The following is a 15,489-nucleotide window of genomic DNA, read 5'->3' on the forward strand; positions in this document are numbered from 1 at the left end:
CGAAAATATTTAACATATGGCCCTTTACAGGAAAAAAAAATGCTAACTGCTGTTCTAGAACTCAATGAAGTCAACACAAGGCACTGAAAATTGAGTGAGATACTGAATTTCTGCTCTCTGAGCATATTACACAAAGAGTAGGTAAGCTTTTTACTCCTCCTTATTAAAACTTAAAACTTTAAGAGCAGTTGTCATTTTAACAAAGAGAAAACCAACTAAAAGATTCACAGCTCCTTCTTTATAAATTATCTTGTGAATTAGCTCATCAACATTGAGCAAAATTTGTCAAAATGTTAATAATACATTTCAACTCTTCTTTTCAGTCCATTATTTGTAGTTATATAAACCAAGACTAAATTCCCTTAGTGCAAAAATTCCACAACTTTCTGTATATATCCAGTTTTTTTCTTTTGTTATCATCATTCACATTTTGACACAGACACCTTATTTTACAAACTTCTTTCTTTCCTTCTTTTTTTAATAAAACACATCCTATTACCTTGCATACACACCTGTGTTTTTCTGCTATTATCGACTTAATAGTGTCTCAGTTACTCATAGTAACTCTTTAACCAATTTAATTTCTTTTTCACAAAGAAATTATATCTCACACAAAACAATTAACAGATGAACCAACTCATGAGTCCATATAAGAATCTTAGAAAATTATGTACAGACATCCATGCTACTTTGTATATAATTGCCATTGCATAAGAACTTTGTCAGAATTACGAATATATAGTAGTTTAAAAATTTTCACAATCCTAATCAGGTCTGTAAATGAATTTGCTCTCTGATCAATAAGCCAATATAAAAGGTTTATGAATTTCAGATTTATTAGTCTCTTCATGAAAAAACAGACTTAAATATAATAAAAAATAAAATACATTGTATTATATTTAATACTTATAACAATCTGAGAAGTCATAAAACTGTTTTGAAGCTAGTCTAATTTGTACAAAGATTCTCTTTGAATATGTGAGCTTGGGTTCTTACATATACATGCTCACAGTTTCTATAAGAAATTTTTTCTCTTAAAAGGCTAGCTCCGGAAAACAGTGTGGAGGTTCCTCAAAAAATTATACATAGACCTACCCTATGACCCAGCAATAGCACTGCTAGGAATTTACCCAAGGGATACAGGAGTGATGATGCATAGGGGCACTTGTACCCCAATGTTTATAGCAGCACTTTCAACAATAGCCAAATTATGGAAAGAGCCTAAATGTCCATCAACTGACGAAGGGATAAAGAAATTGTGGTTTATATACACAATGGAATACTACATGACAATGAGAAAGAATGAAATATGGCCTTTTGTAGCAACGTGGATGGAACTGGAGAGTGTTATGCTAAGTGAAATAAACCATACAGAGAAAGACAGATATATGTTTTCACTCTTATGTGGATCCTGAGAAACTTAACAGAAGTCCTTGGGGGAGGGGAAGAAAAAAAAAAGAGGTTAGAGTGGGAGAGAGCCAAAGCATAAAAGACCCTTAAAAACTGAGAACAAACTGAGGGCTGATGGAGGGTGGGAGGGAGGGAAGGGTGGGTGATGGGTATTGAGGAGGGCACCTTTTGGGATGAGCACTGGGTGTTGTATGGAAACCAATTTGACAAAAAATTTCATATTAAAAAAAAGGCTAGCATATTTAAGGTATCAGCTTCTTTATTTTCTGTGTACCTTTAGAAATGCTAGATATAGAGAAGCATTTATAAATCTCTAATAACTCATTAAAATAAAGCTCCATTAATTTTGGAGGCTGTATAATGTAATTCATCAACACTCTTTGGAGATAGGAAAATATTTCAGATTACAAGAGGCTTTTCTCAATTATACACCCCAGCAGTAAGAGAACTTACAGATTCATTTTTCTACCTCAGCCATAAGTCAAAAATAAATGTAGAAACATACAAATGTATCTCCTCAGATATCAAAAGACTGTTTTTGGTCCTATGCTAAGTTGCAAAAGGGTGACTTTTGTGATAGTGAAACTAAAAAAGCAATTGTCAAACCTTCTTTTTTTTAAAAAAAGTATTTATTTATTTTTGAGAGAGATAGAGACAGAATGCAGGTGGGTTAGGGGCAGAGAGAGGGAGACGCAGAATCCGAAGTAGGCTCCAGGCTCTGCACTGTCAGCACAGAACCCAACATGGGGCTTGAACCCACAAGCTGTGAGATCATGACCTGAGCCAAAGTCGGATGCTCAACTGACTGAGCCACCCAGGCACCCCTCAAACCTTCTATTATAACTTCCATGGAGCAGGACAAGCAAATGGTAAAGACATACCCGCCACTGGGTCCTGCAAGGCTGGGGGCTGAGGAGCCAAGACACTGGCTGCATATCAAGAAGAATAAGAGATAACATCCTTTGGGAAACAGCCTTACATTGGACTGAGGGAGAGAAAAATATACTACCCCAAAATATGCCTCTTTGGCATATTGATTATTTTAAGCTAGTTAATTTTTTTATTTTTTTGAATATTTATTTTTGAGAGATAGAGACAGAGGATGAGAGGTGAAGGGCAGAGAGAAAGAGGGAGACACAGAATCCAAAGCAGGCTCCAGGCTCTGAGTTGTCAGCACAGACACGAATTGTGAGATCCTGACCTGAGCCGAAACCAAAAGTCAGATGCTTAACCAACTGAGCTACCCAGGTCCTCCAGCATGCTGCCATCTTAAATCTCATCTCCAGCTAATGTAAATATTTTAAAAGTGCTGTACTAACCTAAGGGTAAAAAAGTGGAGATGGATGCTCCACTTTTTACACACGTCCTATTTTACAAATTTGGGAGGGGGTGGTGTTATAGGTGTTTATGTTATTATTATGTTTTATAATAACATGTATGTTACATATATTCTTTTTTTCTGGTGTATTATTTATCTATGGTGCACATTACCTCAAACTTCAGCTGGGCAAAAACTCAAGAGCAATTTAGCACGGTGGATCTGGCTTAGGGTCTCTCATGATGTTCAGTCACATATCAGCCAAGGCTGCCAATATCTGAAGAATTGACTAGAGCTAGAGAAACTGTTTCTATGGTACCTCACTCACATGTCTAGTGCTGGCTTTGGGAGGAGGACTCAGCTCTTCCCTACTTTGCCTATCCATGGGCTTCTTTAGTTATTTTTACCATCTGTCAAATTGCTTCTCACAGAAGAAGTAATCCAAGAGAAAGCAAGGTGGAAACTGCACTGCCTTTTATGACCTCACTTTGGAAGTCACACACCGTCGGACACCTCTTCAATATGGGAGGAAGCTATAAAGGGGCATACATATCCAAAATGTGAAGTACTGGGGGCCATCTTAGAGAATGGTTATTACAGTACATGTCATATACTATATTTATTTTTGTAATGTTTATTCATTTTTGAGAGGGAGACAGAGAGAGAGGCAGAGAGAGAGGGAGACAGAGAATCCCAAGTAGTCTCCAGGCTCTGAGCTGTCAGCACATCAGAGCCTTATGTGGGGCTTGAACTCGGTGAACCATGAGATCATGACCTAGGCCCAAGTCAGGCACTTAACCAACTGAGCCACCCAGGCGCCCCCATATATTATATTTTAAAAAGAAAGAAAGAAATATATCTTTCCTGAGCAACATATGGAAGACCAATTAATCTCCCTAATTATTCTCAGAATACCATGAAAGAATGTAATTTATATAATTCTTTATAAATCCATAACCTCACCCATAAGAAAAAATGCCACAGAGCTTATATGCAATATTTATTCAAAGACTAACTTTCACAAAATAAATTTACTTGAAATTGTTGATTGCCTTGATAAAATAGGAGAAGCCTGATATCTTTACATGGCCATATGTTGGCATAATGTGACAGACCATTTTCATTTTCAGTATTTTGTTAAAAGTTTGAACATATTTTTTCTGCATAAAAATAAATAATTTTTGAGGAGTATATTGGTCATTCCATCTATAATCTACATCTATACATTGTAGTACATATGAGAAAATGATAGTATTACATTAAGTAAATTATATGTAGACTCTAATAAATTTAACTTCTAAAGGAATATTGCCATTAAAAATATGCTTAATTATTGTATGTCAAGAGTATATGTTTAACTTCTTTCCATATTTATTTCAAAAACAGTAAAATTAATGTTATTTCTCCTTTAAAACATGGGTACAAATATTAAGAGTTAAAAGTTAATGGAATTTTGCATACCCATATATATCCTGTTGATCAGATAAGCTATACTGAAACTATGAAGTTGGGTATTGTATTTAAAGCCTACATGTTGTTTTCTCCTGTGTTATAACAGAAGAAATTTTCTATGCTGTTATAGGAGAATTTTAATCTTTTACTTGGAAAATTACAACACTAGTACACAAGTCAAGTCTTAACACATTTAACATTTGCTTATTGAAAGCAATGTCATAAAGTCAAATAGGTAGCCAATGAATTTATTGAATTATAATTTGATATGAGGTTCACCCTTGTTATGCAGTAGTGCTAGCAGCTTCCCTCTAATGTTCTTAGAACCAGCAGCCCTCCCTAGTGCTGAGCTGCTGAAAAGTCCCTGCCTGCAAGCTTCTAAGAGCTTGAAATCATCATCTCCCCTCCAGCTCTCACCAGGGGAAAAAATGGTTGAAGCAGGTGGCCCAGGAAAACTTCTCATTGGTGATCTTAATACAGAAACAAACGAGAAAGCCCTTGAAGCATTGTTTGATAAATGTGGATGAATAGTGGAAGTTCTAGTGGTGAAAGATGGTGAAACCAACAAATCAAGAGGATTTGCTTTTGTCACATTTGAAAGCCCAGCAGGTGTTAAGGATACAGCCAGAGACATGAATGGAAAGTCCTTAGATTTGGAAAAGCCATCAAGGTAGAAGAAGCAACTAAACCATCATTTGAAAGTGGTAGATGTGGACCACCTACACCTCCAAGAGGCAGAGGCCCTTCAAGAGGTCTTAGAGGTGGAAGAGGAGGAAGTGGAAGAACCAAGGGACCTCCCTCACGTTGAAGGCACATGGATGATGGTGGCTATTCCATGAATTTTAACCTAAGTTCTTCCAGGGGACCACTTCCAGTAAAAAGGATCACCACCACGAAGTAGCTGTCCCACTCATAAAGATATTCCCCTTTCAGACCAGTTTGCAGCAGCAGTGCAGTGGAAAGAAGAGCTCCTGTGCAATGTGGAAGAGATAGTTATGAAGGCCCATCTTGAAGTGAACCCCTGCCCTCTTGTAGAGGTGTTTGTTTGTCCCCAAGGGATGATGGGTATTATACTAAAGGCAGCTATTCAACCAGAGATTACCCAAATTCTTGTGATACAAGGGATTATGCATCACCACCAAGAGATTTTACCTACTGTGATTATCATCATTCCAGTTCACATGATAACTACCCATCAAGAGGCTATAGTGATAGAGATGGCTATGGTCCTGATCCTAACTATTCAGATCTTCCGAGTGGAGCTTCCTATAGAGATTCATATGAAAGTTATGGTAACTCACATAGTGCTCCACCTACACGAGGGCCCCTGCCATCTTATGGTGGAAGTAGTCACTATGATTACAGCAGCTCACATAATGGATATGGTGGAAGTCAAGACAGTTACTCAAGCAGCTGAAGTGATCTCTACTCAAATGATACAGTTGGCAGACAAGAAAGAGAGCTTTCCCTTTCTATAGAAAGGAGGTATCCCCTTCCATGTGATTCCTACAGCACTTCAAACTGCAGAGCATCTAGTAGTGGTAACTGTGGAGGAAGCCAGTCTGATAGAGGGGGAAGAAGCAGATATTAAAAACAAACAAAACCTTGGACCAAAATCCCCGTTAAAATAAACAAACAGAAAAGTGGGACCTTTTCTGCCATAAATACCCAAGGACTACTAAAAGGAAAAAATGTGTCACCTTTTTAAAATTTCCTGTTAAGTTCCCTTACCATAATTTTTATGTTCTTGTGAGGGAAATAAAAGTAAAACCTGTTTAATCCTATTGGACTTTATGGCATTACTTTCAATAAGCAAATGTTAAATGTGTTAACACTTGATTTGTATACTAGTGTTGTAGTTTTCCAAGTAAAAGTGTCCCAAAAGACCACTTGCTATATCTGATTTTTCCCAGTAAATGAGGCAAGTAATTCTAAGACCTTCCATAAATATCTAGCCATCTAAAATGGAAAGGTGAATCCTTCTGCTTATATAAACAAGCTTGCTATTAAAGGCTGGTGGGAGTATGGTACTCTTAGGATTTCAGAGTGTCTTCAAACCAAAATCTCAATGTTTTTATTATGAAAAACCTGGAATCAGATACTTATGTAAGGAAAGTGCTACTTGTCCAGTAAATCCCAAAAAGCAAATGGATAATGCAGGCCATATTTTGCCTTTCTGGTATTTCCTTGGGAATCTACAAGAACCTCCCCTTTCCTGTCCCCAATAAGACCATTTAACTGTGTGTCAAGCAACTACAGAAAACTAAATAAAAAAGTTTGGCCAGAACAAAACAAAAAAAAATTTGATATGATTCCAATCTTCTTAAATATATTAAGACTTGTTTTGTGACGTATCATATGATCTATCCTTGAAAATGTTCCATGCACACTTGAGAAGATTGTGTATTCTTCTGCTGTTGTATGGAATGTTCTATATTATATATGTTAGTTTTATTTAGTTTAAAGTATAGTTCAAGTCCAATATCTCCTTACTGATTTTCTGTCTGGATGATCTATCCATTGTTGAAAGTAGGGTATTGAAGTCCCCTACCAGTATTACATTGTTATCTATTTCTTTCTTCAGATATGTTAGTATTTGCATAATGTATTTTGGTGCTTCATTGTTGGGTGCATATAAATTTACAATTATTATATCCTTTTGATGAATGACCTCTTTATCATTATATAATGACCTTCTTTGTTTCTTGTTACTGTTTTTGGCTTAAAATCTAATTGACTGATGTAAGTATAGTTTCCTCTCTTCTCTTTGGTTTTTATTTTCTTGTAATGTCTTTTTCCATCCCCTTACTTTAAACCTATGTGTGTCTTTAAAGCTTAAGTGAGTTTCTGGTAGATAGTGTGTAGTTGGATCTTGTTTTTTATCCATCCAGCTATGTTATGCCTTTTTGGTGGTAGAATTCATTCCATTAATATTTAAAGTAATTATTGATATATAAGAACCTACTAATGCCATTTTACTGTTTTATAGTTGTTCATTAGTTCCCTTGTTCATTTTTTCCTCTTTTGCTGCCTTCCTTTGTGAATTTATGATCTTCTGTATTGGTATACTTTGATTCTCTTCACTTTATCTTTTGTGAATCTACTATAGATTTTTGCTTTGTGGTTACCCTGAGGATTACATAAAACATTTTAAAGATACAACAGTCTCTTTTATACTGATAACAACTAATCTTCAATTGCCTATAAAAACTCTACACTTTACTCAACCCATTTATTTTTGTTATTTTATTGAAATATATTTGACATATAACAATTGTGTAACTTAGGTGTACAATATGTTGATTTGATACATTTATATATTGCAATATGATTGCCATTGTAGCATTAGCTAGCACCTTATCATGGTACATAATTATCATTTCTATTTTGTTCTGGGAATAATTAAGATTTAATTAATAATTAATAATTAAGATCAAGTCTCTTAGCAAGTTTGATGTTTCTAGTAATCACTATACTGTACATTAGATCTCCAGGACTTATTTATTTGTTACTTGCAGTTTGTAACCTTTAAACAGTGTCTCTTTTATCCCCCAGCCCCTGATAACCACAATGTTACTGGTTTTAAGAGTTTGGCTTTTTCTTAGATTCCACATATAAGTGATATCATACTACATTTGTCTTTCTGTGTCTGATTTATCTCACTTAGCATAATGTCTTCAGGGTTCATCCATGTTGTCACAAATTAGAGGATTTCCTTCTTTCTCATGGCCGAATAACATCTTATTGTATAAGTATATATATACCACTTCTTCTTCATCCATTAATTTTTTGACAGGCACTTAAGTTTTCTCCATATCTTTGGCTATTGAGAATGATAGCTGCAGTAAACATGGGGGGTGTATATATCTCTTTGATATTGTGTTTTCATTTCCTTTGGGTATGTTCTAAGATGTGGAATTGCTGGATCATTTAATTGACCTATTCTTAATTATTTTTTTCTTTTTTTAATATAATTTATTGTCAAGTTAGCTAATATACAGTGTATACAGTGTGATCTTGGCTTCGGGAGTAGATTACTGTGATTCATTACTTATATAAAATATGCAGTGCTCATCCTGACAAGTGCCCTCCTCAATGCTCATCACCCATTTCCCTGCCCCCCCTTCCACCCTCAGTTTGTTCTCTGCTTTTAAGAGTATCTTATTGTTTGCCTCCATCTCTGTTTGTAACTATTCATTTTCTTTCCCTTTCCCCATGGACTTCTGTTAATTTTCTCAACTTCCGCATATGAGTGAAAACATATGATATCTTTCTCTGACTGACTTATTTCACTTAGCATAATACCCTCCAGTTCCATCCACATTGTTGCAAATGGCAAGATTTCATTCCTCTTCATCGCTGAGAAGTATTCCATTGTGTGTGCATGTGTGTGTGTGTGTGTGTGTGTGTGTGTGTGTGTATACACATACGTATATATCATATCTTCTTTATCCATTCATCAGTCGATGGACATTTGGGCTCTTTCCGTAATTTGGTTATTGTTGATAGCACTGCTATGAACATTGGGGTACATGTGCCCCTATGAATCATCACTCCTGTATCCTTTGGATAATTTCCTAATAGTGCTATTGCTGGGTTGTAGGGTAATTCTGTCTTTAATTTTAGAGGAATCTCCACACTCTTCCAGAGTGGCTGTACCAGTTTACATTCCCACCAACAATGCAAGAGAGTTCCCCTTTCTCCACACCCTGACCAACATCTGTTGTTTCCTGAGTTGTTAATTTCAGTCACTCTGACAAGTGTGAGGTAGTATCTCAAACTGGCTTTGATTTGTATTTCCCTGATAATGAACGATGTTGAGCATCTTTTCATGTGTCTATTAGCCATTTGGATGTCTTCTTTGAAAAGTGTCTATTCATATCTTCTGCCCATTTCTTCACTTGATTATTTGTTTTTTCAGTGGAGTTCGGTGAGTTCTTTATAGATTTTGTATACTAACCCTTTATTCAATATGTCATTTGCAAATATCTTTTCCCATTCCATCGGTGGCCTTTTAGATTTGTTGATTGTTTCCTTTGCAGTGCAGAAGCTTTTTATCTTGATGAGGTCCCAATAGTTCATTTTGGCTATTAATTCCCTTGCCTTTGAAGATGTGTCAAGTAAGAAATTGCTGCGGCCTAGATCAAAAAGGTTTTCGACTGCTTTCTCCTCTAGGGCTTTGATGGTTTCCTGCTGCACATTCAGGTCCTTCATCCATTTTGAGTTTATTTTTGTGTATGGTGTAAGAAAGTAGTCTAGTTTCATTCTTCTGCATGTTGCTGTCCAGTTCTCCCAGCACCATTTGCCAAAGAGACTTGGCTTTTTTCTACTGGATACTCTTTCCTGCTTTGTCGAAGATTAGTTGGCCATTCAATTGTGAGTCCAATTCTGGGTTCTCTATTCCATTCCATAGGTTTATGTGTCTGTTTTTGTGCCAATAGCATACTGTCTTGATGATTACAACTTTGTAGTAGAGGCTAAAGTCAGGAATTGTGATGCCTTCCACTTTCGTTTTCTTTTTCAACATTACTTTGGCTGTTCAGGTCTTTTGGGGTTCCACACAAATTTTAGGATTGTTTGTTCTAGCTCTGAGAAGAATGTTAGTGCAATTTTGATTGGGATTGAATTGAATGTATAGATTGCTTTGGGTAATATCAACATTTTAACAATATTTACTCTTCCAATCCATGAGCTTGGAATGTTTTTCCATTTCTTTGTGTCTTCTTCAATTTCTTTCATAAGCTTTCTATATTTTTCAGTGTACATATCTTTCCCCTCATTGGTTAGATTTATTCCTAAGTATTTTATGCTTCTTGGTGCAATTGTAAATGGGAACAATTCCTTGATATCTCTTTCTGTTGCTTCATTATTGGTGTATAGAAATACAACAGATTTCTGTACATTGATTTTATAGCCTGTGACTTTGCTGAATTCATATATTAGTTCTAGCAGTTTTTCAGTGGAGTCTTTCAGGTTTTCCATGTAGAGCATCATGTCATCTGTGAAAAGTGAAAGTTTGACTTCTTCTTTCCCAATTTGGATGCCTTCAATTTCATTTTGTTGTCTGATCACTGAGGCTATGACTTCCAACACTATATTAAACAACAGTGGTAAAGTAGACATCCTTGTCATGTTCCTGATCTGTTTTTCCTCATTGAGGACGATATTAGCTGTGGGCCTTTCATATATGGTTTTTATGATGTTAAGGTATATTCCTTCTCTCCTGACTTTCTTGAGAGTTTTTATTAAGAAAGGGTTCTGGGGGCGCCCAGGTGGCTCAGTTGGTTGAGCGTCCGACTTCCGCTCAGGTCATGATCTCACAGTTTGTGAGTTCGAGCCCCGCATCAGGTTCTGTGCTGACAACTTGGAGCCTGGAGCCTGCTTCCGATTCTCTTCCTCCTTCTCTCTCTCTCTCTGCTCCTCTTCCACTTGTGCTCTGTCTCTCTCTGTCTCTCAAAAATAAATAAATGTAAAAAAAATTTTAATAAAGAAAGGATTCTTGGCTGCATATTTTTCCTATTCAGCACATTGAATATTTCCAGCCACTCCCTTCTGGCCTGCCAAGTTTCATTAGACAGGTCTGTTACTACCCTTCTGTGTCTACCCTTGTAGGTTAAGGTCTGTTTGTCCCTAGCTGCTTTCAGAATTCTCTATCTTTGTATTTTTCCAGTTTCACTATGATATGTCATGGCGTTGACCTGTTTTGTTGATTTTGAAGGGAGTTCCCTGTGCCTGGACTTTCAGGTGTTTTTTGGAGAGTGTTACTTGCTCTCTGTTTTTGTGACTTAGGTTACTTTATCTCCCTACTCATAGTGATGATTTGGACCCTCCACCAGGTGTGTTTGATTTATCATTGAAGTCGCCCTGAAAAGGAAAACAAACAAACAAAAAACAAATAGATAACAAAAAAACACAAACAAGCAAACAACAACAAAAAAAAAAAAACAAAAAAAAATGAGAAACACCAGCTACAAGTAAACAACAGTGTGGAGGTGGTGCTGATGGAAGAAGCCTTATCCCATACAAAGAGAGTAATGACAGGGGTGGGGAATAAACATTGACCAGGCAGAGAGACTATGCTGCTTAATCCAGAGAGAAAGAAAGGAAAATAAAGAAATAGGTGGAGAACAAGAAGATAAAGTAGTCCAGACAGAGAAACTATATGGCTTAATTATTCCAGGGAGAGAGAAAGGAAAATAAAGACAGAGGTGTAAAACATGTATCAAGAGAAAGTATTACATGTGTCTGATTAAACTAACCAACAACCAGAGTAACCAGACCAGAGGACGGAAGAGATAAGAAGGAGAAAAGGAAGGAAGCATATATCTATATCATAAGAATTGTCCAAGAATTAAACCAGGCAGTGCAATAGCACTGGTCTGATGGAGGGGCTGTCTGGTTCATCTGTATCAATCCTGCTCTTATAGATGCGCATTTACTAGGTGCTGAGAGGTGTGGTTTGATATAGGTGGGTCCCACCTCCTCTGTCAGCCTACCATCCATTCCTTGAAGCCCCACCTTGTTGGTGATGGGGACAAAAATGGCAACCCCCGAGTTTCTCCTCCACCGACCCGGTGTTCCAAATCACTCTGTTTGAGCAGTCCTCATCATGCTGTGGGCACAAACGAGGTGGTTTGTCTCACTCCACTGACTCCCGTACCTGGTGCTTGATTGGGATTCAGACTCACGCTCTGTGCACCCCCTTACTGGGGAAGCACGGCTCAGCCCTGTCTGATATCTGGTCCCTAGCTGCCTGACGCTGGCAGGCTTTGTCCTGTCCCACAGCACTCCAGGGAGGGGATCACTTTCTCCTACTGCAGACTGTGCCCCCAACCTAGCCACTGAGCCCGAGGCTGGCTCCCCTCCTCCCTACATGCACAATCCAGGCAGCCGGCCTCAGTCTGGAGAAAGCCCTACAGTTAGAGATTGGATCTTTCTCTGTCAGGGTCTGAGGTTTTTCTCTTGTCCAGATACAGTCCTATGCTTCCGCAGCCTCTCTCTTCCCTTTGTCTCTCCACAGAAGGGGATCCCTCCCCTCCGTTTGTTTTATCTCTCCCAGTTTGCAATCATGCACCTATGGCCCCTCAGGTTGTCCTGGTCCATCCCTGGAAGCGCAACTATCTCTTTTCCTCCCAGACTCTTGGGGTTCAAAGTCCTTTGGCTTCAAGAGGAAAGTTCGGATCCCTCTACTTCTCTGCCATGCTGGCCCTCCCCTCACCTTCATTTATGAAGGACACTTTTGATGGCAAAGTACTCTTAATTGGCTGCTTGTTTTCTTTCAACACTTTGAATATACCATTCTACTCTCTCCTGACCTATAAAATTTCTGCTGAGAAATCTGCTGATTGCGTTATGGGGGGTTCCTTGTAAGTTGTAAGCTTTCTCTTTTTTCTTGCCACTTTTAAATTTATCTCTTTGTCTTTGATTTTTTGACAGTTTTATTATAATGTGTCTTGGAGAGGATCTCCTTAAGTAGACTTTTTGTTGACCATGAGCTTCACGAACTTACGAATTCAAATCTCTCCCCATATTTTGAAAGTTCTCAGCCATTATTTATTTTAAATAATCTTTCTGCCCTCCTTTCCTTCTCTTCTCCTTCTGGAACTCTAATAATTTCCATATTGGCACTTTTGATGGTATCCCACAGATATTTTTTTCTTTGTTCTTCTCTGAATAGATAAGTTGAAAATTCCTTATAACTCACAGGTTCTTTCTTCTGCTTTATTCATTATGATGTTGATGATCTGTGTCACATTTTTCATTTTTTTCATTGTATTCTTCAGCTCCAGAATTTCTTTGTGGTTCTTTTTTATGATTTTTACCTCTTTGTTTAACTTTTATTTTTGTTGTATTATTTTCCTGGTTTCCTTGTAGCTCAACAAGTTTTCTTAAAAGAGCTATTTTTGATACCAAATATATATTTTCAGCTCCTTCCCTCCCAGCCCCCCAATTTCCTGTAGTCAGGTAGAAAGGACCCTTTAAGGGTTCCTGGAGTTTGGAGAGGGGAATGGTGGACATAAAGCCTGTCCTGTCTGAATTCCAGGCTGGAGTGGGTGGGTTCGATGGATTCCTGGGCTCTCCTCCTGTTAGTCCTGGCCCAGGCCAGGCCCGAGGACCTGGAGGTTGGTCGGTTACTAGAATCTATTGTGATCTTAGGTGGTGTAATATTACCTGATTTTTTCATGATCCCTGAAGTTTAGTGTTACTATTTCCATTTGAATTAGCTGTCACTTTCTCAAGTCTTTCCTGACTTTTGGAGAGAGATAACTTCTGTCTGCTCTCCTAGAGATTCTGTGGCTATCTCAGACTTCCTATGGGTACACCTTCTCCATGCTTTTTGCTCCCTCTTGTGGCAGAATTCTTAAGCTTGTATGATTTCTGTGAATCCTGCAAGGCACCAAGGCCAAGTGCTGAGAACCTCTCTTGTTTTCTCAAAGGGAGCTAAAACTCACATTTATGGTCTCTCCCTGGCCTGAAGGTTTGGGCCAGCTTTCAGCTTTTCCATCTGCCAAAGCTTGTTCTCAGCAATGCCACCAGGAGCTTGCACTGAGAGCCAATCACAGGGTCGGGATGGAGGGGTGTGTGTGCATAAGGTACTCAGAGCATTGGAGGTTCCTGTGAGCCATCTGGGCAGGGTGAGAGGTAGATCTGCAAGTGAAGCATTCCCATCTATTCATGAATGGGCTCCTTGATGAAGTCTGTGATGCAGTTAGTAAGATGTGTGTACTTTAAATGCCCTCCGAGAGTCCTATCTACAGCTGTCATCACTTCTTTCCAATCTGCAGTCATATGACTCACAATTTAGTACTCTGGACGGATGAGAGAGAAATGAGCTCCTTTGGAAGTATCCCATATCAGTGAAGAAGCCATGTGCTCATGCATACATGCTCGTTTTCCTCTGCAGGAGAAATCATGGGCTACGTGATCTCTCTTGGCCGTAAGCTGTGCTGCCTTAGGGTAGGGGTGATGCAGCTAAAGTGAAGCCATTTGTGTTACTCACTCCATTGTGTCCAAACTTGTACATTTTTGTTCCAGCAATGTGCTGAGACTTCTCTGGGAGTCTGGATTTCTGCGAAGGTTTTCTTGTCCATAGATGATTGTCTAAGACTCTGACTGAGAGGGGCTGGTGCCAGTTCATGGGTCATTGCAAGTTCAATAGCTGTCACTGAGATCTATCTGCCTATTACCCAGCACACAGGTAGGCAAGCCTCCTCCCAAGTTCCTTGGCATATGGTGTTGAATCCCACAGCTCCCACAAAGGTACTTTGGATGCATGCTGAGGACGGATGCTGAAGTTTTATCTTGGGGGGAAAGACAAATACAAGGAATGTCATGTGTTCCCATGATACTGACATCACTTCCTCTTGTTTTCTTTGGAGACCTGTTTGAAACAGTCATTGCTCTGCATTAACATAAGCTACTTTTTAGAACTCTGCTTGGCAAATGGGAGACACTCAGATGTTACTAAAGATGAATCTAAATTTCAAAAGGTAGAAGAAGTTTTCAACTTACAAAATCAAATGCCACTGTGCACATATATAAGTATATATTGCAATATATTAATGTGTAAGTTAATCCAAGTGTAGAAGTAAACCAAAATTGACATATAATTGCAGGGATTTTTATATTTCTTCTTATCTATTTTGTCCTCTTTTTTTCTGGAATATTGTAAATTTCAAACACCTTTTTAATTTCCAAAATCATTGTTAAAATTACATATATGGGCATTTTTCCCTTTGCTTGGTACATGTTTCTCTAAATAATGAAAATGTTAAGGTTTTGTAATGCCACTGCTTCAAATAAAATAACTAATTTAGGATCATTATGTCTATTTGAGTAAATGAAAATATAATTCTTTCATATATCTCAGGTAAATAAAAGATTTTAAAATTACTTATACAGAAAATTTGAGAATATGAATTGTGTATTTTCATCTGTGTATATGCAATGGCTCTTAGCAGAGTGCTGCTTACATAGAATATGCATAATAAATTTCATAGACAGAGAATAGAAGAGAAGCAGGACATACTAAAATGATGGAAGAAAAGGAGGAAGTTTATTTTGCTTAAAGACACTCTGTTTAACCATTTTTCAATATTCTTTCAAAACAAGACAACTATACTGAAGTCTACTTACTTTGTCCCATCTAATAAATGAAAAGAGAAAGTATTGTCTTTGTGGTAAGCATGCTCTGCCTCGAAAAATATAATGAGTTCTCTTGGGTTTAAGGGATTTGGGGACTGATCAGGGAAAAAGATATGACCACAAGGTGACAGTAGCACACACAAGGTTTATGAAGCAATCCTTTG

The 15,489-nt window shown here is 37.8% G+C and overlaps 1 pseudogene; it reads left to right on the forward strand.

Moving 5' to 3' along the window:
* Positions 1–4,565: 4,565 nt before the first annotated feature.
* LOC106987838 (RNA-binding motif protein, X chromosome-like) lies at positions 4,566–5,771 on the forward strand (annotated as a pseudogene).
* Positions 5,772–15,489: the final 9,718 nt, after the last annotated feature.

This window comes from Acinonyx jubatus, chromosome X (genome assembly GCF_027475565.1).
Source record: "Acinonyx jubatus isolate Ajub_Pintada_27869175 chromosome X, VMU_Ajub_asm_v1.0, whole genome shotgun sequence".
NCBI classification, from domain to species: domain Eukaryota; kingdom Metazoa; phylum Chordata; class Mammalia; order Carnivora; family Felidae; genus Acinonyx; species Acinonyx jubatus.